Source organism: Oncorhynchus gorbuscha, linkage group LG05 (genome assembly GCF_021184085.1).
Source record: "Oncorhynchus gorbuscha isolate QuinsamMale2020 ecotype Even-year linkage group LG05, OgorEven_v1.0, whole genome shotgun sequence".
NCBI classification, from domain to species: domain Eukaryota; kingdom Metazoa; phylum Chordata; class Actinopteri; order Salmoniformes; family Salmonidae; genus Oncorhynchus; species Oncorhynchus gorbuscha.
Genome location: NC_060177.1, coordinates 45,657,850 through 45,683,046, shown reverse-complemented (window position 1 = coordinate 45,683,046; position 25,197 = coordinate 45,657,850). Strand labels below are relative to the sequence as shown.

The 25,197-nt window shown below is 40.7% G+C and overlaps 1 pseudogene across 1 annotated transcript in view; it reads left to right on the top strand.

Annotated features, from left to right (window-relative positions):
• Positions 1-3,890, top strand: part of LOC124035968 — a 55,078-nt pseudogene extending 51,188 nt beyond the window's left edge. Inside the window, exons 18-20 of the transcript XR_006838821.1 lie at positions 1,551-1,701; positions 2,373-2,449; positions 2,586-3,890. The product of XR_006838821.1 is annotated as a transducin-like enhancer protein 1 (transcript). The remainder of the gene's footprint in view (positions 1-1,550; positions 1,702-2,372; positions 2,450-2,585) is intronic.
• The last annotated feature ends 21,307 nt before the right edge of the window (positions 3,891-25,197 follow it).

The following is a 25,197-nucleotide window of genomic DNA, read 5'->3' as shown; positions in this document are numbered from 1 at the left end:
TAGTGTAATACACAATAGCACCGGAGGGGATGTTTTGTGTTATTTTGTGGGTTTTTTCCCCCCCATTGTTTTACATATTTTGTTGATGCTACCGTCTCTTATGACCGAAAAGAGCTTCTGGATATCAGAACAGCGATTACTCGCCTCGAACTGGATGAAGATTTTTTTCTTTAACAGATTCTACCCCCAAGCCATAAGACTCCTGAACCATTAATCAAATGGCCACCTGGACTATTACATTGACACCCCCATTTGTTTTTACACTGCTGCGACTCGTGGTTTATTATCTATGCATAGTCACTTTACCCCTACCTACATGTATAAATTTCCTCGACTATCCTGTACCTCCGCACATTGACTCTGTGACGCTACTCCCTGTATATAGCCTCCATTGTTATTTTATTGTGATTTATTTTTAAAATATTTTTTTTACTTAAGTTAATTTAGTAAATATTTTCTTAACTCTATTTCTGAAACTGCATTGTTGGTTAAGGGCTTGTAAGTAACCAGTGTTGGGTTGTTTTCGGTGCAAATATATATATTTTTTAACACGTTTAGCCCTCTAGCAGGATGATATTAGCTTAACACCTAAGGAGTGAATTGTGAAGGGGAGAAAGGCAGGATTGTTTGATGTGGCAGCTGTGTCTGTCTGTGTGTCGATTTTCTCACGCCCCTGAACACACACACTGATCAGAGACCGGTTTCCCAATAGCGATGGAACATTTTTCCTACAATGGCCGAAGATGCAACATGCATTTCCCCCAAATACCACGCAGAGAGATTGGTTGCTAAGTTGGAGTATATGTCGATACTGATAGGATTGAAAGAAAGGAAGTGCTGCTCTCGGATCAGCTTTCTCCATTCACATTTTTCCTTAACATTAGAATTATTTCACAATTCTGATGAGGGATCAGCTCATAGAGATTTCCACATAAGGCTGCAAATATTGAGGCACCTTATTCTGTTTACCCAATAAAAATGTACAAATTCACCATGTTAGGCTACACATCATTAAATGTATTGAGACAAATTAGACAGTAGACTACAAGTAGTGAAATGGAGCTCAATTGATTGAATGTTAAATGTATTTCAATTGGATTGAAATAGGCCTGTAGCCTGCAGTTTTATGTTTTAATGCAGTCATCTAATTTTTAATTTGTAGCGTATTTATATCGCTTGTTTGTATCAATTGCAAACACATTGGTAACTTTGTATTTGTTGTGAACTTTGTTCGGAAGTTATCGGCGGTCACAAGGAGATTGATAAATCATATGTTTCTATGTTCTTCTCTGTATAAAGTGACACGGGAGGGCAAAAAAAGCATCTAATGACACACTTAGCTGTTCTACCAGTGGTCTGAGGCAGGTGTTTAAATTACGAGCGTTTTCAAGTGCAACGTTAATAACAATGCTTTTGGGAAACCGGGCCCTGGTTGTCCCCTGCCCTTTCTGTAAATCTTCTCTCTGGGGTACTACTGTATGTATCTGTCCATCTCTCACGCACATGAACACACACACACTGACCATGTTGTCCCTTTGCCCCCTCTCCAGATCTTTTCTCTGGGGTACTGTCCGACGGGAGAGTGGCTGGCGGTGGGGATGGAGAGTAGTAATGTGGAGGTGCTCCACGTCACCAAGCCAGACAAGTACCAGCTCCACCTCCACGAGAGCTGTGTGCTTTCCCTTCAGTTTGCTTCCTGTGGTAAGGCCATGTCACCAGAGCTCTGGCTGACGTGCTCAGGATTTGTGTATGGGTGCGTCTCAAATGGCACCCTATTCCCTATGTAGTGCACTACTTTTGACCATGCTCAACAGAGCATTGGGGGCCATTTGGGACGTATACTATGTCTTTGTTAGCTGTGTACTGTAACTTGATGTACAGTATCAGTCAAAAGTTTGGACACCTACCCATTCAAGGGTTTAATTATTTGTACTACTACCTGTTTTAATACAGGTATTCAGTTCAACTTTTTTTGTTGACCTAGTAGACAGCCTTATATTCTGTTTTCATTGGGGAATCTCCATTGTATTTTGTATTTAGTTGACTCCTCGTGTCCTCTCTCCTCAAAATCCATTGGAGGAGAAGGTCAGAGGGGAGGGACTTCTGACTTTATCATCCAGTGGGTTTTGAGGAGGCGGAGAGGAGAAAGGAGGTGAGGAGTCAATGAAATGCAATTGGCTCTCTCCTTGTCTCTTTATATACAGTAGCTCTAATCCTAACGTGATGTGATTTGATTGTTTTTTAAATTCATTTTATTTATACTCTGGGTTCTCTGGGATTTGGCCCCTGCATCCACAGTAGTATCTGTCCTAGCTCTACTGTATGTCTATGTGATTCCTAAAGCTCTGTCTCCTATTTCTCTGCCTGCCCAGGAAAATGGTTTGTGAGCACAGGGAAGGATAACCTGCTGAATGCGTGGAGGACACCGTACGGAGCCAGTATATTCCAGGTACACACACACACCTGTCCACTCCGACGGCCTTCCTACCAACATGTTTTTTATTTATCTTGTATCAAGGCTGGGTGTTGAGCTTGCTCTAATCTTTCCCTCTATCTTTCTCGCTCTCTTTCCTATCTAACTCTAGTCGAAGGAGTCTTCGTCCGTGCTAAGCTGTGACATCTCAGTGGATGATAAGTACATAGTTACAGGTTCTGGAGATAAGAAGGCCACTGTCTATGAAGTCATCTACTAGACTGCACTGGTGAGCACTAGCATCAGCAACTGACAACCAAAAGTAGCTTTCACTGTCCTAAAACCAACCCTGGGTCAGGGGATACTGCAGAAAGTTCTACACCCTTTGACTTTTTCCACATTTTGTGTTACAGCCTGAATTTAGATTTATTTTTGGTCACCGGCCTACACAAAATACCCCATAATGTCAAATGGGTTTTGAGTCAATAAAAGTATTCAACCCCTTTGTTATGGCAAGCCTAAATAGGAGTAAAAATGTGCTTAACATGTCACACAATAAGTTGCATGGACTCTGTGTGCATGGACTCTGTTTTAAAATGATTTATGAATGACTACCTCATCTCTGCACCCCACACAGTGCAATTATCTATAAGGTCCCTCAGTTGAGCAGTGAATTTCAAACAATGATTAAACAACAAAACACCAGGGAGGTTTGGATAAAAATTGAAAAAGCAGACATTGAATATCCCTTTTTAAATAACTTCCCATAGTGAAGTTATTAGTTACACTTCGGGTGGTGTATCAATACACCCAGTCACTAAGATACAGGCATCCTTGCTAACTCAGTTGCCGGAGAGGAAGGAAACCGCTCAGGAATTTCACCATGATGCAAATGGTGACTTTAAAATAGTTTAATGGCTGTGTTAGGAGAAATCTGATGATGGATAGCATTGTAGTTACTCCACAATGCTAACCCAATTGACAGCGTGAAAAGAAGGAAGCCTGTACAGAATACAAATATTCCAAAACATGCATCCTGTTTGCAACAAGGCACTAAAGTAATACTTCAGAAAATGTGGCTAAGCAATTAACATTTTGTCCTGAATACAAACTGTGATGTTTGGGACAAATCCAATACAACACATTACTGAGTACCACTCTCCATATTTTCAAGCATAGTGATCAATCACAGAACAACAGCAAAGGACCTTGTGAAGATGCTGGAGGAAACGGGTACAAAAGTATCTATTAGAGGTGGACCGATTATGATTTTACAATGCCGATACCTATTTATTGGACGACCAAAAAAAGCTGATTCTGATTAATGGGCAAATTTTATACATGTATTTGTAAAGATGACAATTACAACAATATTGAATGAACAATGAACACTTTTATTTGAACTTAATATAATACATCAATAAAATAAATTTAGTCATAAATAAATAAATAATGAAACATGTTAAATTTGGTTTAAATAATGCAAAAACAAAGTGTTGGAGAAAAAAGTAAAAGTGCAATATGTGCCATGTAAACAAGCTAACGTTTAAGTTCCTTGCTCAGAACATGAGAACATATGAAAGCTGGTGGTTCCTTTTATAACATGAGTCTTCAATATTCCCATGTAAGAAGTTTTATGTTGTGGTTATAATATGACTATTGTGGTTTTTTCACAAATGAGCTTTTGTTAAATCATCCCCTGTTTGGTGAAGTTGGCTGTCTTTGTTTGGAAGAAATGGTCTTCACACAGTTCGCAATGAGCCAGGTGGCCCAAAATGCTGCATATACCCCGACTCTGTTGCACAGAACGCAAGAGAAGTGACACAATTTCCCTATTTAAAATAAATTCATGTTAGCAGGCAATATTAACTAAATATGCAGGTTTAAAAATATATACTTGTGTATTGATTTTAAGAAAGGCATTGATGTTTATGGTTACGACAGTGCTTTTTTCGCGAATGTGCTTGTTAAATCACCCATTTGGTGAAGTAGGCTGTGATTCAATGATAAATTAACAGGCACCGCATCGATTATATGCAACGCAGGACAAGCTAGATAAACTAGTAATATCATCAACCATGTGTAGTTAACTAGTGATTATATTAAGATTGATTGTTTTTAATAAGATACATTTAATGCACTTTACCTTGGCTCTTTTTTGCTCTCGCATAACAGGTTGTCAGCCTGCCACGCAGTCTCCCCGTGGAGTGCAATGTAATCGGCCATGATCGGTGTCCAAAAATACCGATTATGAAAACTTGTAATCGGCCATTCCGATTAATCGGTCGACGTCTAGCATCTATATCCACAGTAAAAAGAGTCGTATATCTACATAACCTGAAAGGCCGCTCTGCAAGGAAGAAGCCACTGCTCCAAAACCTCCATAAAAAAGACAGATTACGGTTTGCAACTGCACATAGGGACAAAGATCAAACTTTTTGGAGAAATGTCCTCTGTTCTGATGAAACAAAAATATAATTGTTTAGCCAGATTGACCATCGTTATGTTTGGAGGAAAAAGGGGGACGCTTGCAAGCCGAAGAACCCCATCCCAACCATGAAGCACAGGGGTGGCAGCATCATTTTGTGTTGGTGCTTTGCTACAGGATGGGACTGGTGCACTTCACAAAATAGATGGCATCATGAGGTAAGAAAATTATATAGATATATTGAAGCAACATCTCAAGACATCAGGAAGTTAAAGCTTGGTCACAAATGGACAATGACCCCAAAGTTGTGGCAAAATGGCTTAAGTTATTGGTGTGGCCGTCACAAAGCCCTGACCTCAATAATATGGAACATTTATGGGGCAGAACATTTATGGGCAGAACAGAAAAAGTATGTGCTGACAAGGAGGCCTACAAACCTGACTCTGTTGCACCAGCTCTGTCAGGAGGAATGGGCCAAAATTCACCCAACTTATTGTGGGAAGCTTGTGGAAGGCTATCTGAAACGTTTGACCCAAGTTACACAATTTAATGGCAATGCTACCCAATACTAATTGAGTCTATGTAAACTTCTGACCCACTGGCAATGTGTGGAAAGAAATAAAAGCTGAAATATATAATTCTCTACTATTATTCTGACATTTCACATTCTTAAAATAAAGTGGTGATCCTAACTGACCTAAAACAGGATTTTTACTAGGATTAAATGTCAGGAATTATGAAACTGAGGTTAAATGTATTTGGCTAAGGTGTATGTAAACTTCCGACTTCAACTGTATATTTAATCCAATTTTGAATTCAGGCTGTAACGCAACAAAATGTGGAATAAGTCAAGGGGTATGAAAACTTTCTGAAGGCACTACTGTATATATGTGACCTTTGAACTGTACAACTGACCCTGGGTCATGGGATCCTACAGAACATTCTCTATACATGACCATTCCTGAGCAGAGCTTCCAGAACAATTGATGATGGACAGACAGTCGGATGGATGCATGGATATAGAGAGATGGACCGAAACCTCATTATAGACAGATGGACCGAAACCTCAGAGGTGCCGAATTAATGGCATTGTAGTTTATTTTTACAGACAAAGAATGTGAATGTCCTGGTGACCTCTACCATTTGTGACCTCTGACCTCAGCTTGCTCTTCTTTCAGACATGACTTTCCACTCAGACCTTTCACACCCTAGTACTGTGTCCCTTCCTACATGTCTGCTATTGCTATCATGTATTTAGTTTTCTTTTCTTTGTATTTTATTGGTCGAGTACTTGTAAAAAGTGTATATTTGTTTTCTTACAGTAATTGCTTTAGAAATAACAAATGTTTGGTATGTCTTTTACATGGAAAATATCTAACCAGGAAAAAACACATTGGTCTTACTGCTAGTTAATATAAATCAATTGAAATGTCTAGATAATAAACTTTCTTTTTATTCTAACAAATGTCTTTTCTCTGGCTTCCAAAGTGAACTGTGACATTCTTGTTCTTGGGCATGGTCTTTAATCCAAGAAGGCCTATATTCAAAGACTACATGGGTTAACTCGTATGTAGAGACTAATCAGATATGGGTGAGAATGTCAAATGGCACTCATTGCTATAGTCATAATCTTGATTTTCATCTTAACACGTCTGCCATTGATGACCTTTGAGGTTAACCTTGAGAACATAGATGTCTGAATGGTTCCTCTGGGAGGTTCATTAGCTGAGCACAGCAGAGCAGGCGGTTACAAGTGTTGAGCAGGTCCATTCACACAGTGATTGTGGGTTAATGCTAACGCAATTATCATTAATGTGCGGTGTGGAGGTTAATTTGTGGGCTAATGACCATTAGAGGAGTGCTTCCAGGGGGAAGTGGAGGAGGTGCTACTGAATAATGAGCTGCTCTTCAGAAAGCAATGAAACTGGCTACATCTGCAATTGGAGACTGTGCAGTTGCGTCAACATTTATTTGTCATCTGCACAGGATACAGCAAAGTGTACACGGTACAATTAAATGCTTGTGTGCATGTTTGTGCGTGCAGGACTGTGGAGCACTGCTTAGTGCTCTTGACTATGGGCATTTGTGCTAGTGTTGCATGGTATACTGAAATTTTTAGATGACAAAACGAATAACACTTTGATATAATTATTTTTATACATTCGTTAGGCTACTTCTGTCAAATGTCTCACATGATTGAGAGGATCAACTCTATCAGTGCAGCCCCTTTTATAGTGAGAACAGCAAAGTGCCAGGTCCACTTATTTTGGGGGCGGCAAGTAGCCTTGTGGTTAGAGCGTTGGTTTACAAACCTATTCATTGACGTCTAAACTGGTTCCAGAGAGTGGTTTTTACTAAAAATGTTTTTGGTATAACTTGAAGTAGCAGAATGAATAAGCAAACTGGAAATTAGGTAGGGCCATGCCTCCTAAGGGTTTAGGCCTTTTAAAGGAACACCTTGCGGATCCTTAGATTTAAAAAAAATAATTAAAAAAAATACAGAAAGTGAGATAATACCATCAAGTTTTCGGGAAAAACATTGGGAATAAAAATATGTATACATTTAAAGAGTTAGAAGTTAGGGAGGGTCTTAATTTTAACCACATTAATTCAACCAGCTAATGATAGGGGGAGTAGTGAACAATGTCACAAATAATTGAACACACAAAATTCTTAACTCTGAGAAGAGTAATATGAGCTGATCTGCATTTTAAACGGACATTATTGCTATATCCCACGCGTTACTGTCTTTCGATTCTCTCTCACCCTCTCACTCTCACACACGCTCACACACGCTATCTTGACATCTGAATGCTCAGCTATGACAAGCCAACTGGCATTTATTCTTAAGGTGCTGACCAGTTGCACCCTCTATAACCACTGTTTATATTATTTGACCCTGTTGGGTTTGAACAGCTTAAAAAATGATCTAGCCTTTATGGCCATGTACTCTTATCTCCAACCTGTTCGGATTTAAGTTTTAACTTTAGTATGACTGACACCTTTAGAGAGAGGTCTAATACTTTAATCATTTCTGCCCTCCGATTTCATATTCATTATATAAATAGGCCAAACCGCAACATTGTCGGCTAAAACTATTTAATTCATGAATGCATGTGAAAGTTTTTAATATTATGATAGTGATCTGGTATCCATCGATTTTATTATTAACCCTGCATTTTAATTATATAAAAGCCCTTTAGATATTCTGCTGGAGGCATTTTGTTTTTCCTCAAGCTTAGCAAGCTGTGAATTCTGCAAACAAGCCAAACTAAGAAATATATTTTGTTGGTTGCCATGGTGAATAATCCATTCTTACTCATTTGCTAGAGAACCAGTTCGGATTTAAGTATAACTTTTGTAGGACTGATGTCTTTAGTGAGAGGTCTAATGCTTTAATATTGAATTATTTCGACCCTCTGAATTCATATTCATTATATAAATAGACCCATGTGCACCTTAATATTGGAGATGGAGGTGGGAAGACCTGGTTCACCAGCAACCCAAATCCCCTTCGGAAAGGGGGGATGGAGCTGGGTGCGACCCAAGCGACATGTAGATGCAAGGAACCGAGCTTAGGCGAGAGACGAAGCCAACCTTCCGGCCCAGAACTCCGCACCGAGGGAAGGGAGAAGCGGAGAGCGTGGGCCCACTACCCAGTCCTCAGAGAGTCATAGATACTCCCGCTGTTTACCCGTGCCTCATTGGTCTTTCGCTTGGTGACCCTCCGGTCTGCACTCGTTAGATGGCCCTCCGACCTGCAACTGTTTTCTATGGTTGTATTAACTCAGCAAAAAAAGAAACCTTCCTTTTTCAGGACCCTGTCTTTTCAAAGATAATTCGTAAAAATCCAAATAACTTCACAGGTCTTCATTGTAAATGGTTTAAACACTGTTTCCCAAGCTTGTTCTCAATGAACCATAAGAAATTAATGAACATACACCTGTGGAACGGTTAAGACACTAACAGCTTGCAGACGGTAGGCAATTAAGGTCACAGTTATGAAACCTTAGGACACTAAAGAGGCCTTTTCTACTGCGTGAACGTCCTTAGGCATGCTGCAAGGAGGCATGAGGACTGCAGATGTGGCCAAGGCAATAAATTGCAATGTCCGTACTGTGAGACGCCTAAGACAGCGCTACAGGGAGACGAGATGGACAGCTGATAGTCCTCGCAGTGGCAGACCACGTGTAACAACACCTGCACAGGATCGGTATATCCGAACGTCACACTTGCGGGACAGGTACAGGAAGGCGGCAACAACAACTGCCCGAGTTACACCAGGAATGCACAATCCCTCCATCAGTGCTCAGACTGTTCACAATAGGCTTATTGTGGTCCTTCTGTAGCTCAGTTGGTAGAGCATGGCGCTTGTAACGCCAGGGTAGTGGGTTCGATCCCCGGGACCACCCATACGTAGAATGTATGCACACATGACTGTAAGTCGCTTTGGATAAAAGCGTCTGCTAAATGGCATATATATATATATATATATATATATATATATATATATAGAGAGAGGCTGGACTGAGGGCTTTGTAGGCCTGTTGTAAGGCAGGTCCTCACCAAACATCACTGACAACAATGTCGCCTATTGGCACAAACCCACCGTCGCTGGACCAGACACAGGACTGGCAAAAAATGTTCTTCACTGACGAGTCTCAGTTTTGTCTCACCAGTGGTGATGGTTGGATTTGCATTTATCGCCAAAGGAATGAGCGTGACTCGGAGGCCTGTACTCTGGAGCGGGATCGATTTGTAGGTGGAGGGTCCGTCATGGTCTGGGGCGGTGCGTCACAGCATCATCAGACTGAGCTTGCCATTGCAGGCAATCTCAATGCTGTGCTTTACAGTGAAGACATCCTCCCTCATGTGGTACCCTTCCTGCAGGCTGACATGACCCTCCAGCATGACAATGACACCAGCCATACTGCTCATTCTGTGCACGATTTCCTGCAAGACAGGAATGTCAGTGTTCTGCCATGGCCAGCGACGAACCCGGACTCAATCCCATTAACCATGTCTGGGACCTGTTGGATCGGAGGGTGAGGGCTAGCTGGTGACCACACCAGATACTGACTGTTACTTTTGATTGACCCCCCCAACCCCCCTTTTGTTCAGGGACACATTATTCCATTTCAGTTAGACAAGTGTCTGTGGAACTTGTTCAGTTTGTCTGTTGTTGAATCTTACAAATATTTACACATGTTCACTTTGCTGAAAATACTTTTATTATATTATTTATATTATAGTTATATTATATATATATGCATTTTCTCTTGTTTTGTACTGTTCTGTAATTTCGACCTAATGATTCGTCTGACAAACTAAGAACTTTGCGTCCTGCAGGCCCAGATCAAAGCCTACTTTTCCAATATTTCTGTCATTCAGGGATATTTATTCCCATAGCATTTCGTTATGGATCCATAATGAAATAAACATCTTCATTTTGAAAGAGCATTTTTATCATTATTTTATTAACGAAGGCATAAAGATGTTGATGAAGAAGCCACATTCACCTTGGGATCCATCCCAGTTGGTATTCTGTGGAACCATGCATTTTTTTTCTTCGGTGCAGCCCGTTGTCCAGCCCTTTGTCCACTGATCGCCATGGCTGGTTGTCAGCATGGTTGTATATTCTGCAAAAATATATTCTTCCCTTACCCTCCTTGGCAAGAGTCTATTGTCCTGCAAATAGCCCATAATTGGTGGATGGATGGCTTATTTTGTATTCCAATGTATTGAATGAATGTATTTTTGTTTTTCATAACACTGCCACTTCGTGTCATTCAAATGTACTTTTTATTATGTTTTATTTAGACTTATTTTTTAAAACTTTTATCTTAGAATGATGGTCAATCGCCCACACAGCAACTCCACTCCCACTTGTCTCCAATTCCACATACCAACCCTCAGCCCATCACATCTATCTCTGCTGGCCACCCACTTCAGGTTTCTACGTAACACATCTTTCAACTATGCTGTGATGTTTAACGTACAATTTCAATCTATCTAATCGGATAGAATCTACAGATTGCGAGTTGAAGATAAATACTTTTAAGAGTATTAGTAATTGACTGACCCGGTCTCTCCAGATCTCCTAACAGTACTATTTCTAGGGCCAATTTTAGACCAATGCTATGCATTTTCAGACATTCCTGAACCTGAGATCAGAAACAGGCTACCTGAGGGCAATACCAAAATGGTCTATTGATTCTGTATCCTCCCAACAAAATCTGCAGAGCTTTGAGGATTTTATGCCCCAAATATTCAACATTTTGTTGGTGGCAAGAATTCTATATAAAAAAAATTAGCTGAAAGGCAGTGTTGAATCTTGTGAAATTGAAAAATCCAGGCATTTATAAATAAATCCAGTCTTAAATTTATCAAATGCCTTTTCAAAATCTGCTATAAATACCATTCCTGGCTTCTTATGTTTTGTGATGTTCTATTATTTCTAGTAGTTGTCGTATATCGTCTCCAATGCATCATCCTTGTAAAGAAACAGTCTGATCAGGATGAACAACACCTGGTAAAACCCTTTTAATTCTGAGTGCTATGCATTTTGCTAGTATTTTTGCATCACAACATTGAAGTGTAAGGGGCCTCCAGGTTTTTTAGATAGACTGGGTCTTTATATTTGCCATCTGGGTCTTGTTTTAATAATAGAGAAATCAGACCTTCCTGCTGAGTACCTGACAGACTACCATTTCTATAGGAGTAGTTAAAACAATCTAACAATGGAGCTTTTAGTATATCGACAAATACCGGTATGCCATCAAGCCCTGGGGTTTTTCCAGACTGAAAGGATTTAATAGCCCCAAAGTTCTTCCTCTGTAATTTGGCCTTCGCACTGATCTTTCTGTACATTTTTGTTAATTTTCCATTTTTTATATTTCCTTACCTTAATCTTCATTCAGTGGGAAAGGATGAGACGGAAAAGAGAACATCTGCCTAAAATAATTGGCTTCCTCTTTTAAAATATCATTTGGAGAATCATAGATGACTCTGTCTTCAGTAACGAATTTCGGCAAATTATTTTTGTTCGCGTTCCTGTATTGGAGATTCAGGAAGAATTTTGCATTTTTTTTTCCATATTCCATCCAGTTTGCTTTATTTCTGTAATAGATTACATTAGATCGTTCTTGAATAAGTTCCTCAAGTTATTTTTTATTTTTCCTCAAACTTAATTTGTAGCTCTGTAGTATCATTTTTATTGATATCTACCTGTACTATTAGTGCATGGATTTCCCTTGTTAGTCTTGTTTCTTTAGCCAGAAACTGCTTTTTTATTATTACATTTACATTACATTTAAGTCATTTAGCAGACGCTCTTATCCAGAGCGACTTACAAATTGGTGCATTCACCTTATGACATCCAGTGGAACAGCCACTTTACAATAGTGCATCTAAATATTTTAAGGGGGGGGGGGGGGTGAGAAGGATTACTTTATCCTATCCTAGGTATTCCTTAAAGAGGTGGGGTTTCAGGTGTCTCCGGAAGGTGGTGATTGACTCCGCTGTCCTGGCGTCGTGAGGGAGTTTGTTCCACCATTGGGGAGCCAGAGCAGCGAACAGTTTTGACTGGGCTGAGCGGGAACTGTACTTCCTCAGTGGTAGTGGTATTATTGATGAATATTGAATTGAATGACCTCTGAAGGTACATTTTAAAGGTATCCCAAACAATAAGGGGATTTGCTGAACCTAATATTATACAGGAAAAATTCAGTTATGAATTCTTTTAAGTTTATTTTTATTTTTACAGGGACAGTGCACAGTAATCAACGTTTCAGTAAAAGTGCCGGTTGTAGGCAACCGGCTAATTTTCAACCACAGTCCCTGGGCAGATTATTTTGTCTTAGTTTACTGGAGGACAACTTATTTTTAACTTTGACTCAATTTTCAATATCCCCGTCCACGTGGAAAATCTATAAGAGTTATGTGAATGCCAATTAGATGATGATCCGATCGCATTCTGTCTCCTATTAAATTTTTTTAACCTTTGATGCAAGAGACAAAGTAGTCAAGATGACTAGCTTAAGCCTCCATGTATATCTCACTATGTCAGGACTTTTTAGTCTCCAAATATCCCCTATTTCTAATGTGTCCGTAATATTTGTGATTTCCTTAAGGGCACGGGATGATAGTTTGTGGAGTGATTACCTTTACGGTCCATTGAGGTACTTAACACTGTTATAGTCTCCTACCATAATGATTAGACCATTTGTTCCCTGTAAATTCAATAAATTGGTATAGATTAATGAGCCAAATCTCATTTTTGTCAACTTTCATATTCTAAAGGAACCACGTTCCTTGAGAATCAATCCTGACTATTTGCACATTCAGATAACTTTTGGTGTTGTTGTTATAAACTTGTAGACAAATACATAGAGACCAACAATAAACACATTACATTTAAAAAATGCTTCTTGACAATAGAGGGAGAGAAGAGAGATCAGGTGTGTATGTGTAACCAAGCATGTAACTGAGTACGTGTGTGTTCATATCCACTTCATAATGTTCAGATATTGTTACAGTTCCCATACCTATTTTTTAAGCTTTAAGCTCCCTTCCCCTGCTTTTGATCAGCTCCTTTTGTTAGTAGTGTTCAAATTTTGCGATGATTGGTCAGGGCCCCTTGGTCTTGTCGCTCCGAGCTCCAAGTCTGTGTACTCTGTGAAAAGCCACCTTGTTCACAGTCTAGATAGGAAGTTTCAATGTGGATTGCATGAATTCTCTGATCGTGCCCTCTGGATTATTGGATACGTCCTCAGGAATCCCAGAAAAAACTAGATTTTCACGCATGCTACGACTTTATATGTCTAGAAGCGACTCCATCACCCGGTTTTCCCTGAGTAGACAATCCATGTTGGAATCGTGTATTTTTACCTTGGCTGTGAGTGTCTTGTTTTCTCTTTGGAGCATGAGAATTTCACTCTGGCTGAACTCCAAACTCCCCCTCAGCCCTGCTACCTCCTCACAACTTTTCCATTGTTGCAATCGTCCATGTCTGTAGAGGAACTTTTTCTTTTATTTTTTGTCGGGTTAAAGTTATTTTGTGAGGTAGTTGGATCTTTCCATGATGGAGTATGTTGTTCCTCCATAGCGTAAAGCTGTTGGTACTTGTCGATTTTCCCTCAGGATCTGCTTGGTATCCAGATTGGCTCTTTACTGCAACCAGTTGTTTTACGAAAAGATAACAATGAGTCTTTCCCATGACGACGACAGGTGTCTGTAGTACAGCCAGCTAGCACTCGTGGAATCTACGCAACAACAAAAAAAGGAACACAAATTGCAGTCCCAGCCGTAAAGGCTAACCGCGTCGTGGAATTCTTAACGAAACTTCGGATTAAAATCGATTTAATGAAAATGTTTTAATATAAACAACGAACCAAGTGTAGACAGTACAATGTTCTGTTGCATGCTCTGATGACGTATCTCATGACGTACCAAGGGTTAGCTACGCTGCCAGGTACCAAATGAATGTATTAATTCATAATTTACCAATCTCATTTTCAAGTCCTTGTTTAAAAAAACAACGATATTTTGGAGATTTTGTTTTCAAATAACCCAAAGTGAGCGGTTGTAATCTGAATAAAGGGAACCAGGCCATTATTGAACATGGGGTGAGACAATAGGCCCTTTTTCATTTTGTCTGGCTTGCCATTCCAAATAAAATGTAATATTTTTTGCTCAAATAATTTAAACTGATCGTTGTTTAAATTATCTCTCTAAAAGCTGGCAGCGTAGCTAACCCTTGGTTATGAATGGAAAATGACATGCGCAAGAGACGGTGGTAATATTTTACATTTTATAGACTATTATACATGGCATCCAGGTCAGGGTAACCAATAATATACACAAATCACTAACTGTTCATAGGTCTAAGTCTATATATTCCTGGTGTTTTTCTAACAAACGTTGCTTATTTTAGTTAAACGCTCTTCTCAGACCGTGCTTATTTGAGACCAAAACTAGCTATCTATTGTAGTCGTGACTTTTTATAATCACTTCTATTTGCAATTTTCACTTCTAGACTATCAGAAAGAATGTTGGTACTTATTTATTTTGATCCAAAGCCATGAGTGAGTGAGTCCCTCGGATTATGTAGGTGCCGAGGCTATATGTCTGCGCCATCAACTTGATTTAGCAAACATCACTTGCTGCTTATATTCAGTCAGCACATATTTTAAGAATATCATGGAATATATAGATTTATTTGACATCTTCTAACTCCCTCTTGCGGTGGTCTGGAGAAATGAAGCAGTGACGCAGGGTACTAAACCACAAATTACCTCTAAATCCTGTGGCATAATCTCAAAACTTTTCAGTGAGGAACCACTGTAGGTGCAATAAAATGTAACAATCTGTGTAAATGGAATCTGTGTTAAATGGAGACAAATCTGCTGCTAAATAGTTACAACCGCAACTCGACTACATCAGCATAGTACCATATTTGGTCAATATCTGACAATTCCACTGATTCTCAGGGTACAAAAATAGAAAATGTGAAGCCTAAATTCCATCCATCTGTACTCAGAGAGCATTCTCTTTTGATCTGTGCCAAGGCTGCCCCTCTAATATCTGAAAGGATTATTCTCTAAATCTCTCTCAAATCCGTAATCCCATTTATCCCGACTGCACACCAAAGGTGTTCTCACTGCATGTGTGTTTGTATGTGTCCGTGTCAGTCTCCGGCTCCTTGTGTCCAATGTATGTCTCAAACAGTAGCACAGTATGATGGGGCTCAGCAAATTTTTCACAATATTCTAGGATCATGTTCTCCTAGATATTATATATTCGATGCTACCCTAAATGGACAGAACGGAACCCATTAAACATCTAGATGTAGAATCGCGGTGCTCTGAGCTGCTGTGCAGTTCTCGCCTCACCTTCCCTCTCTCTACTCTCGTCTTTCCCATTCATATGTACTGCCCTCTCTGCTGTGGTGTTCAGTCAGTAGCACTGTGACAGTGTGTGTGTTAGCAGGCTAATGAGTTTGCCTCTGTCTCCCAGCCTGAGGCGCTGAGCCATGCTACGCCTGATCAGCGCTGTTTGAGCTGCAGGTATCTGACAGAAACACCTGCCTGGGTCTGTACACCTGTCTTGCATCTCCTCCACCTCCTCCCTCCATTCCTGCCGCCACACCTCCCCACACGGCAGATGGCACAACTCAGTCCTGTCAACACACAGGATAATCAGCAGCAGGGATTCTGCGTAGTAATCCCTCGCATGGAAAATGGAAAGCATCAGTTATTCAATGGGATAGAGATGAAGGTGGAAAAACTACTGTGTGGTATGTGTGTGTTACCGTCTGGCTGCTGGCTGTGAAGGGAGAGTGTGTGTGGTGTGTTTTTGTATGTGTGTGCACCACATGTATGTGTGTGCAGATACCTCCAGCTCAAACAGCATGTTCATGTGAAATTACCAACAATATTTCAGGTAAAGAAAAAATGTGTGCAGAGCCCTCTAAATCCCAGAGAAGCAACCACTGCTCGACACTCTTCAACAATAACCTCCTCTTAATTTTAAGTCGATCCCTAAAAGCCTAATTTAGTCAACTGCAACAGATCATTTAAAATTCTCATCTTAATCAAGCACCTCAGTCTGAGACACATCTCATGAGCCATATAAAATCATATCTATATTTTCTGTTTTATAAAGCTAATTATGATGCCATATACTGTGTGAATGTCGGCTCATGTGCGAACATTTCCGTGTTAATGTCCGAGAAAAGGAGCGCATCAGAGAGACTGAGAAGAAATTAACACTGATGTGAATGTTAATGACCTCTCTTCACTCTCTCTATCCCTCTTTTCTCCTCTTTCATCTCATCTCTCTTTTCTCATTTCTTCACTACTGGGATGATTATTGTAATCAGCTGCCTGTGAGAATTATGTTGTCATTAACTGGTCCACTGTCAGAAGGCTTTTTGGAGCAGAGGAGGATTGTGGGAGCAGGCAGGGATTGCGTACCTTCATTTCAGAAAAGTTGCTAATCACTCAATACTAATTGCTCCTTTAGAGTCTTAAAGAGGGAGGCTAAGAAATATCTCTAAACTACAGAGGCAAAAATGCAGAGAATATCACAACTACATTGAGAGCACAACACAAACCCTACCACTCCATATACCTGACCCTCTATGCCACTCTTCTCACCCATTGCTATTCATGAGTATACTGACAAAGCCCTGACATAGTGTATTCAGAAAATGTTCAGACCTTTTCCAAATTTTGTTACGTTACAGCCTTATTTTAAAATGTATTACATTGTTTTTTTCCCCCTCATTAATCTACACAAATACCCCATAATAACGAAGCAAAAACGGTTATTTTTGCTAGCACATTTATTACAAATAAAATAAAAAAGGAAATATTGTATTTACGTAAGTATTAAGAACCTTTTACTCAGTACTTTGTTGAAGCACCTTTGGCAGCGATTACAGACTCAAATTTTCTTAGGTATAACGTTACAAGCTTGGTACACCTGTATTTGGGGAGTTTCTCCCATTCTTTTCTGCAGATCCTCTCCAGCTCTGTCAGGCTGGATGAGAGATATTTTCAGGTCTCTCCAGAGATGTTAGATAAGGTTCAAGTCCGGACTCTAGCTGTGCCACTCGAGGACATTTAGAGATTTGTCCCAAAGCCACTCCTGTGTTGTCTTGGCTGTGTGCTTAGGGTCGTTGTCCTGTTGGAAGGTGAAACTTCGTCCTGAGTGCTCAGGAGCAGGTTTTCATTAAGGATCTCTATGTACTTGCTCCGTTTCTTCTTTCCCTCGATCCTGACTAGTCTCCCAGTCCCTGCTGCTGAAAAACTTCCCCACAGCATGATGCTGCCACCACGCTTCACTGTAGGAATAGTGCCAGGTTTTCTCCAGACGTGATGCTTGGCATTCAGTCCAAAGAGTTCAATGTTGGTTTCATCAGACTAGAGAATCTTGTTTCTCGTGGTCTGAGAGACCTTTAGGTGCATTAGCCATGGCAAAATGCATAGAATTGCTGAAAATTTGCTTTAAAACAGCAAAATGTTCTCTACGCCATCAAGATACCTTTCTAGCGAAATAATATATATTTTTAGTTTACACTTCTTCTTCCAATTAACTGTAGGGAGGTCAGAATAATGAAACTGTCTTCCAAATCTATTCATTTTAAAATGTTGCTCTCATCTACTCGCCTTTATCATTCACCTGATAAGGCCAAATGTGCAAGAAAGAATTTGGTCGAACATGATGCGTCTCCCTGGGTTTCCGGTTTGCCTGGGCGGCGAGGGTCCCTGGACTACAAAAGTTTGGAACCCTTGGTCTAAATCATGTAAAACCTTTGTTAATTATGTTTTGGGAAATAATCGCCAACGGCTGAGCCCAGCAGACCCTCCCCAGAGCCCAGATTTCGAGGGTTTTAATCGGTGGAATATCTGCACGTGACATCACTAATCTCAAAGTAATCTCAGATACTTTTTTATAGGATTGCACACAGCAGCGGGATTACACCCTCACAGATCAGACCTCATTTACATAATCCTCTGATTCTGATAAAATAAATGTGCAACTTGAACTTAAACTACTGTCAGAATGTCACTTCCTGCCGTTGCCGTTGAAGGGGCAGTGCAGTTAAAAACACAAGATCGAAATAATGATAATTCTGTGTAAGAGCCTAATTTCCTGGAATTTTGGTCTGTTCAGGTGGGATGGAGTTTTTGGCCCGCCGCATGTTGATCTGATTAAACTTGACCAATGACTGTTAATCTGTTATTTGCGTACAGTGCATTCAGAAAGTATTTAGACCCCTTGACTTTTTCCACATTTTGTTCAATTGCAGCCTTATTCTAAAATAGATTTTTTTAAATGACCTCCAATTCAAACACCATAATGACAGTGCAAAAATAAACTGATATTGCATTTACATAAGTATTCAGACCCTTTACTCAGTACTTTGTTAAAGCACCTTTGTCAGAGATTACAGCCTCACATCTTGGCACACCTATTGTTGGTGAGTTTCTCCCAGATCTTCTCAAGCTCTGTCAGGTTGGATGGGGAGTGTCGCTGCACAGCTGTTTTCAGGTCTCTCCAGAGATGTTCAATCGGCTTCAAGTTTGGGATCCGACTGGGCCACTCAAGAATCTTGAGACTTGTCCCAAAGCCACTCCTAAGTTATTTTGGCTGTGTGCTTAGTGTCATTGTCTTGTTGGAATGTAAACCTTAGCCCCAGTCTGAGATCCTGAAAGCTCTGGAGACTATTTTCATCAAGGATCTCTCTGTACTTTGCTCCGTTCATCTTTCCCTTGATCCTGACTAGTCTTCCAGTCCCTGCCGCTGAACAACATCCCCACAGCATGATGACCATGCTTCACCATAGGGATGGTGCCAGGTTTCTGCCAGATGTGTCGCTTGGCATTCGTACCAAAGAGTTTAGGTGCCTTTTGGCTAACTCCAAGAGGGCTGTCGTGCCTTTTACTGAGGAGTGGCTTCCGTCTGGCCAATCTACCATAAAGGCCAGATTGGTGAAGTGCTGCAGAGAGCGTTTCCTTCTAGAATGTTCTCCCATCTCCACAGAGAAACTCTGGAGCTCTGTCAGAGTAACCATCGGGTTCTTGGTCACCTCCCTGACCAAGGCGCTTCTCCCCCGATTGCTCAGTTTGGATGAGTCTCTAGGAAGAGTCTTGGTGGTTCCAAACTTCTTCAATTTAAGAGTGATGCAGGCCAATGTGCTCTTGGGGACCTTCAATGCTGCTGAAATGTTTTGGTACTCTTCCCCAGATCTGTGCCTCAACACAATCCTGTCTTGGAGCTCTTATGGACAATTCCTTCGACCTCATTGGTTGGTTTTTGCTCTGACATGCACCTTCAACTGTGGGACCTTTTATATAGACAGGTGTGCCTTTCCAAATCATATCCAATTAATTTAATTTCCACCTCCCAATCAAGTTGTAGAACATCTCAAGGATGATCAATGCAAACAGGATGCACTTGAGCTCCAATTTTGATTCTCATCGCAAAGGGTCTGAATACTTATGTAAATAAGGTATTTCATTTTTTAATTTGTAATACATTTGCAAATATTTCTAAACCTGTTTTTGTTTTCTCATTATTGTGGGTAGATTGAGAAATGATTTTGATTTAATCCCTTTTAGAATAAGACTAACGTAACAAAATGTAGAAAAGGGAAAGGGTCTGAATACTATCTGAATGCACTGTATATCGTCCTATACTGCTGCTGGCCACGCCTGGTCATAATTGACATTCCATTCCTGTTGGCAGTGTACAGAGTTGAGTGTTTATCATAGTCCAAAACCTGTGTGCTCACGCACCTCAGTTTTCTAGAATATTGGATCGCTTTCATTCTTTCCAAATTCTCAGGGCAGCTCAAGCAATTTCTCCAACTGTCAACTGTCAAAGCATTCAAATGAGTAGAGGAAACTGGAGCTGCGTTGGTTGGGAATTGTGGGGAGGTGCGTGTTTGGACTCAGCGACTGTGGACTACAATTGACACTTTAGGCGTACATTATAGTCCACAGATGCTAAGACTTGATAGTCCGGCGTCCCATTATGATATAGCCACAGGGTTCTGAGACCATCTGCGGGAGATGCCATTTCAAAGGAAGGAATATAATCAATTGGAAAATCTTTTGTCGTCATTGTTGTCCCCACCAAATTTTAGCTAGCTAACATTAGCATTGCTAGCTATTTTTTACGGACTTGACAAGCTAACGGCAACTTTATCTCTTTAAAGTAAATTTGACCACATCATAGTGATGGCAGTTGTTTCTTATTAATTATTTGCGTACTTCAGCATTGTCATATTTCCACATCACTATAGTGTAATTTAGACAAAACAGTAATTAGCTAGCACCATGTGTCTAGCTGGCTAGCTATGTTTTAGTAGCAGCGTCACCATCAATGCTTCATTGTTAAACTGATGAAAAGCTAATTTACAGTTGCAGCCACTTAGTTGAGGTAGAGTATCATGATAAGCTGACCACACTATCTGCCAAGAGTATTCATTTATATTTTTTGTAGCTGTCTATTTACCACCACAAACCTCTGCTGGCACTAAGACTACATTCAACGAGCTCTATAAGGCCATAAGCAAACAAGAAAATGCTAATCCAGAGGCAGCGCTCCTAGTGGCCCGGGGAATTTAATGCAGGAAAACTTAACCATTTTACCTAATTTCTACCAGCATGGTGCAACCATAGGGAAAAACTCTAGACCACCTTCAACCTACACACAGAGATAGGTACAAAGCTCTCCCTCGACCTCCATTTGGCAAATCTGACCATAATTCTATCCTCGTGATTCCTGCTAACAAGCTAAAACTAAATCAAATCAAATTTATTTATATAAGCCTTCGTACATCAGCTGATATCTCAAAGTGCTGTACAGAAACCCAGCCTAAAACCCCAAACAGCAAGCAATGCAGGTGTAGAAGCACGGTGGCTAGGAAAAACTCCCTAGAAAGGCCAAAACGTAGGAAGAAACCTAGAGAGGAACCAGGCTATGTGGGGTGGCCAGTCCTCTTCTAGCTGTGCCGGGTGGAGATTATAACAGAACATGGCCAAGATGTTCAAATGTTCATAAATGACCAGCATGGTCAAATAATAGTAACCACATTGAACAGGTCAGGGTTCCATAGCCGCAGGCAGAACAGTTGAAACTGGAGCAGCAGCACGGCCAGGTGGACTGGGGACAGCAAGGAGTCCTCATGTCAGGTAGTCCTGAGGCATGGTCCTAGGGTTCAGGTCCTCCGAGAGAGAGAAAGAGAGAATGAGAGAGCGCACTTAAATTCACACAGGACACCGAATAGGACAGGAGAAGTACTCCAGATATAACAAACTGACCCTAGCCCCCCGACAAAAACTACTGCAGCATAAATACTGGAGGCTGAGACGGGAGGGGTCAGGAGACACTGTGGCCCCATCCGAGGACACCCCCGGACAGGGCCCAACAGGAAGCATATAACCCCACCCACTTGCCAAAGCACAGCCCCCACACCACTAGAGGGATATCTTCAACCACCAATTTACCATCCTGAGACAAGGCAGAGTATAGCCCACAAAGATCTCCGCCACGGCACAACCGGGGGGGGGGGCAACCCCCAAAAAAGATGAGAGAGATGTAATTTTCATCAACTATGACAGACAAAATGAAGAAAAAATCCAGAAAATTACATTTTAGGATTTTTTATGAATTTATTTGCAAATTAGGGTGGAAAATAAGTATTTGGTCAACTACAAACAAGCAAGATTTCTGGCTCTCACAGACCTGTAACTTCTTCTTTAAGAGGCTCCTCTGTCCTCTACTCGTTACCTGTATTAATGGCAACTGTTTGAACTTGTTATCAGTATAAAAGACACCTTGTCCATAACATCAAACAGTTACACTCCAAACTCCACTATGGGCAAGACCAAAGAGCTGTCAAAGGACACCAGAAACAAAATTGTAGACCTGCACCAGGCTGGGAAGACTGAATCTGAAATAGGTAAGCAGCTTGGTTTGAAAAAATCAACTGTGGGAGCAATTATTAGGAAATGGAAGACATAGAAGACCACTGATAATCTCCCTCGATCTGGGGCTCCACGCCAGATGTCACCCCGTGGGGTCAAAATTATCACAAGAACGGTGAGCAAAAATCCCAGAACCACACGGGGCCCCCTAAGTGAATGACCTGCAGAGAGCTGGGACCAAAGTAACAAAGCCTACCATCAGTAAGGGCATTGAATTTGAAACGTGGCTGGGTCTTTCAGCATGACAATGATCCCAAACACACCGCCCGGGCAACGAAGGAGTGGCTTCGTAAGAAGCACTTCATGGTCCTGGAGTGGCCTAGCCAGTCTCCAGATCTCAACCCCATAGAAAATCTTTGGAGGGAGTTGAAAGTCCGTATTGCCCAGCAACAGCCCCAAAACATCACTGCTCTAGAGATCTGCATGGAGGAATGGGCCAAAATACCCAGGAACAGTGTGTGAAAATCTTGTGAAGACTTACAGAAAACATTTGACCTCTGTCATTGCCAACAAAGAGTATATAACAAAGTATTGAGATAAACTTTTGTTATTGACCAAATACTTATTTTCCACCATAATTTGCAAATACATTCATTAAAAACCCTACAATGTGATTTTCTGGATTTTTTTTCTCTCTCGTTGTCTCTGATTGAGAACCATACTTAGGTAGCCTTTTCCCACCTGTGTTTTGTGGGTAGTGATTTCTGTTTTGTGTATCTACACCAGACAGAACTCTTTTGTTTGTTCCGCTTTGTTATTTTTTGTTCTAGTGTTCAGTTTATTAAAAATCATGAACACGTACCACGCAGCACCTTGGTCCTCTTCTTCAAACAGCCGTTACAATAGATTGGCTGGCCTGATGGGACAGTGGATTGCGCAGTCAGATGGAACAGAGTAAATAGACATTTTAACGTCGTAGATTTAGCCGATGGTAACTTGTGGAATAGACACCAGCTGAAATGAGGTTTTAACCAGTCAGCATTCAGGATTAGAACCACCTGTTGTATAATGTACTATATGTAGTAGAGTGGCAGTACCAGTAATATAGTGGGAGTATCTGTAGTATAGTGACAGTATAACTCGTTATAAACTGGGTGGCGGGCTCGAGCCCTGAATGCTGATTGGCTGACAGCCGTGGTATATCAGACCATATACCACGGGTATGACAAAACATTTATTTTTGCTGCTCTAATTACGTTGGTAATCAGTTTATAGTAGTGGTTAAAATCTTCTCGCAGGCTCCATTTCCCTACATGGGAGCATTGTGAACCGTATGTCGGTAGTTTTGACCTGGTTACTATACATTGAACCACACAGCAGCTTTTTGGCATGTTTTGTTATTTCTGTATAACATAAAATCTACTGTAAAGTTGGCTCTTTTGCAATGGGGGTCAATAGCAAAGAATGTTTGTTTTCCCCAATTTGTGGGCGTGGTTAAGGGGAATTCCTTATTATTGCGTGAATATCGACTCAGAGTATTATCTGTAGTATAGTGGCAGCATCTATAGGATAGTGGCAGTGACATTAGTATTATTGTGTCTATGGTGAGTTCTACAGTAATAAATAAAAGCTGCATCTCTAATCATCCCAGAGTGGCAGAAACAAGGCCGTGACTCATCACTGAAAGAAGAGATAATTGCTGCCGCCTCCTTGTCTTTTTCCCCGCTTTTATTCCGCTTGCTCTCCAGCCAAGTGATTACCCCTCGTTAAAATCAGAATAAAAAGTGTTAGCGCCGATTGTTAGTGCTCTCCTGCTTCTAACATGCTCAGTCATTTGCACTCAGCCTTTCACTAAATTAATGGCCTTTGAGGAATGTTATTCTAATTCCAATTAGCTCTCAAAGCTTGGAGGGGAGCCAAGGTAGGAAAACACACACACACACACACACACACACACACACACACACACACACACACACACACACACACACACACACACACACACACACACACACACACACACACACACACACACACACACACACACACACACACAGCCAAGGCACAGACTCAGAACAGCAGCTAATGGCTCTGGCAAGTCTCTCAGGGAACTCGAGAGCCATTACTCTTTAAACTACACATTGCAAATCCCTCTCCGATTGGTGAATTAACACACTGCTCAATAACCAGTGTTTATCTGCCACCAATTACCCCTCATGGTCACCAGAGACCTTCATTATACAAATGAGATACACACGCACCCACACAAAAAGAGGTAGTCTTAACAGCAGATTGCTGGATGTCTTCTATGTCCATGTTTGTATGACGAGAGGATTTAGTCACATGAAGCAGTCAGGTGCCAAAACGAATTTCCTTCTGTGTGTGCACCTTCTGTGTGTGCATGTGAGTGACAGAGTGTGTATTAGAGAAAGTAAGTTCAGATTTGATGCGGGTGCTGTTTATGTATAGACTTCCGTTCAAAAGTTTGGGGTCACTTAGAAATGTCCTTGTTTTTGAAAGAAAAGCAACAAAAAAATTGTTCATTAAAATTAACATCAATTTGATCAGAAATACAGTGTAGACATTGTTAATGTTGAAAATGACTATTGTAGCTGGAAATGGCAGATTTTTTTATGGAGTATCTACGTAGGTGTACAGAGGTCCATTATCAGCAGCCATCACTCCTGTGTTCCAATGGCACGTTGTGTTAGCTAATCCAAGTTTATCATTTTAAAAGGCTAATTGATCATTAGAAAACCCTTTTGTAATTATGTTAGCACAGCTGAAAACTGTTGTTTCTGATTAAAGAAGCAATAAAACTGTCCTTCTTTAGATTAGTTGAGTATCTGGAGCATCAGCATTTGTGGGTTCGATTACAGGCTCAAAGTGGTCAGAAACAAAGACCTTTCTTCTGA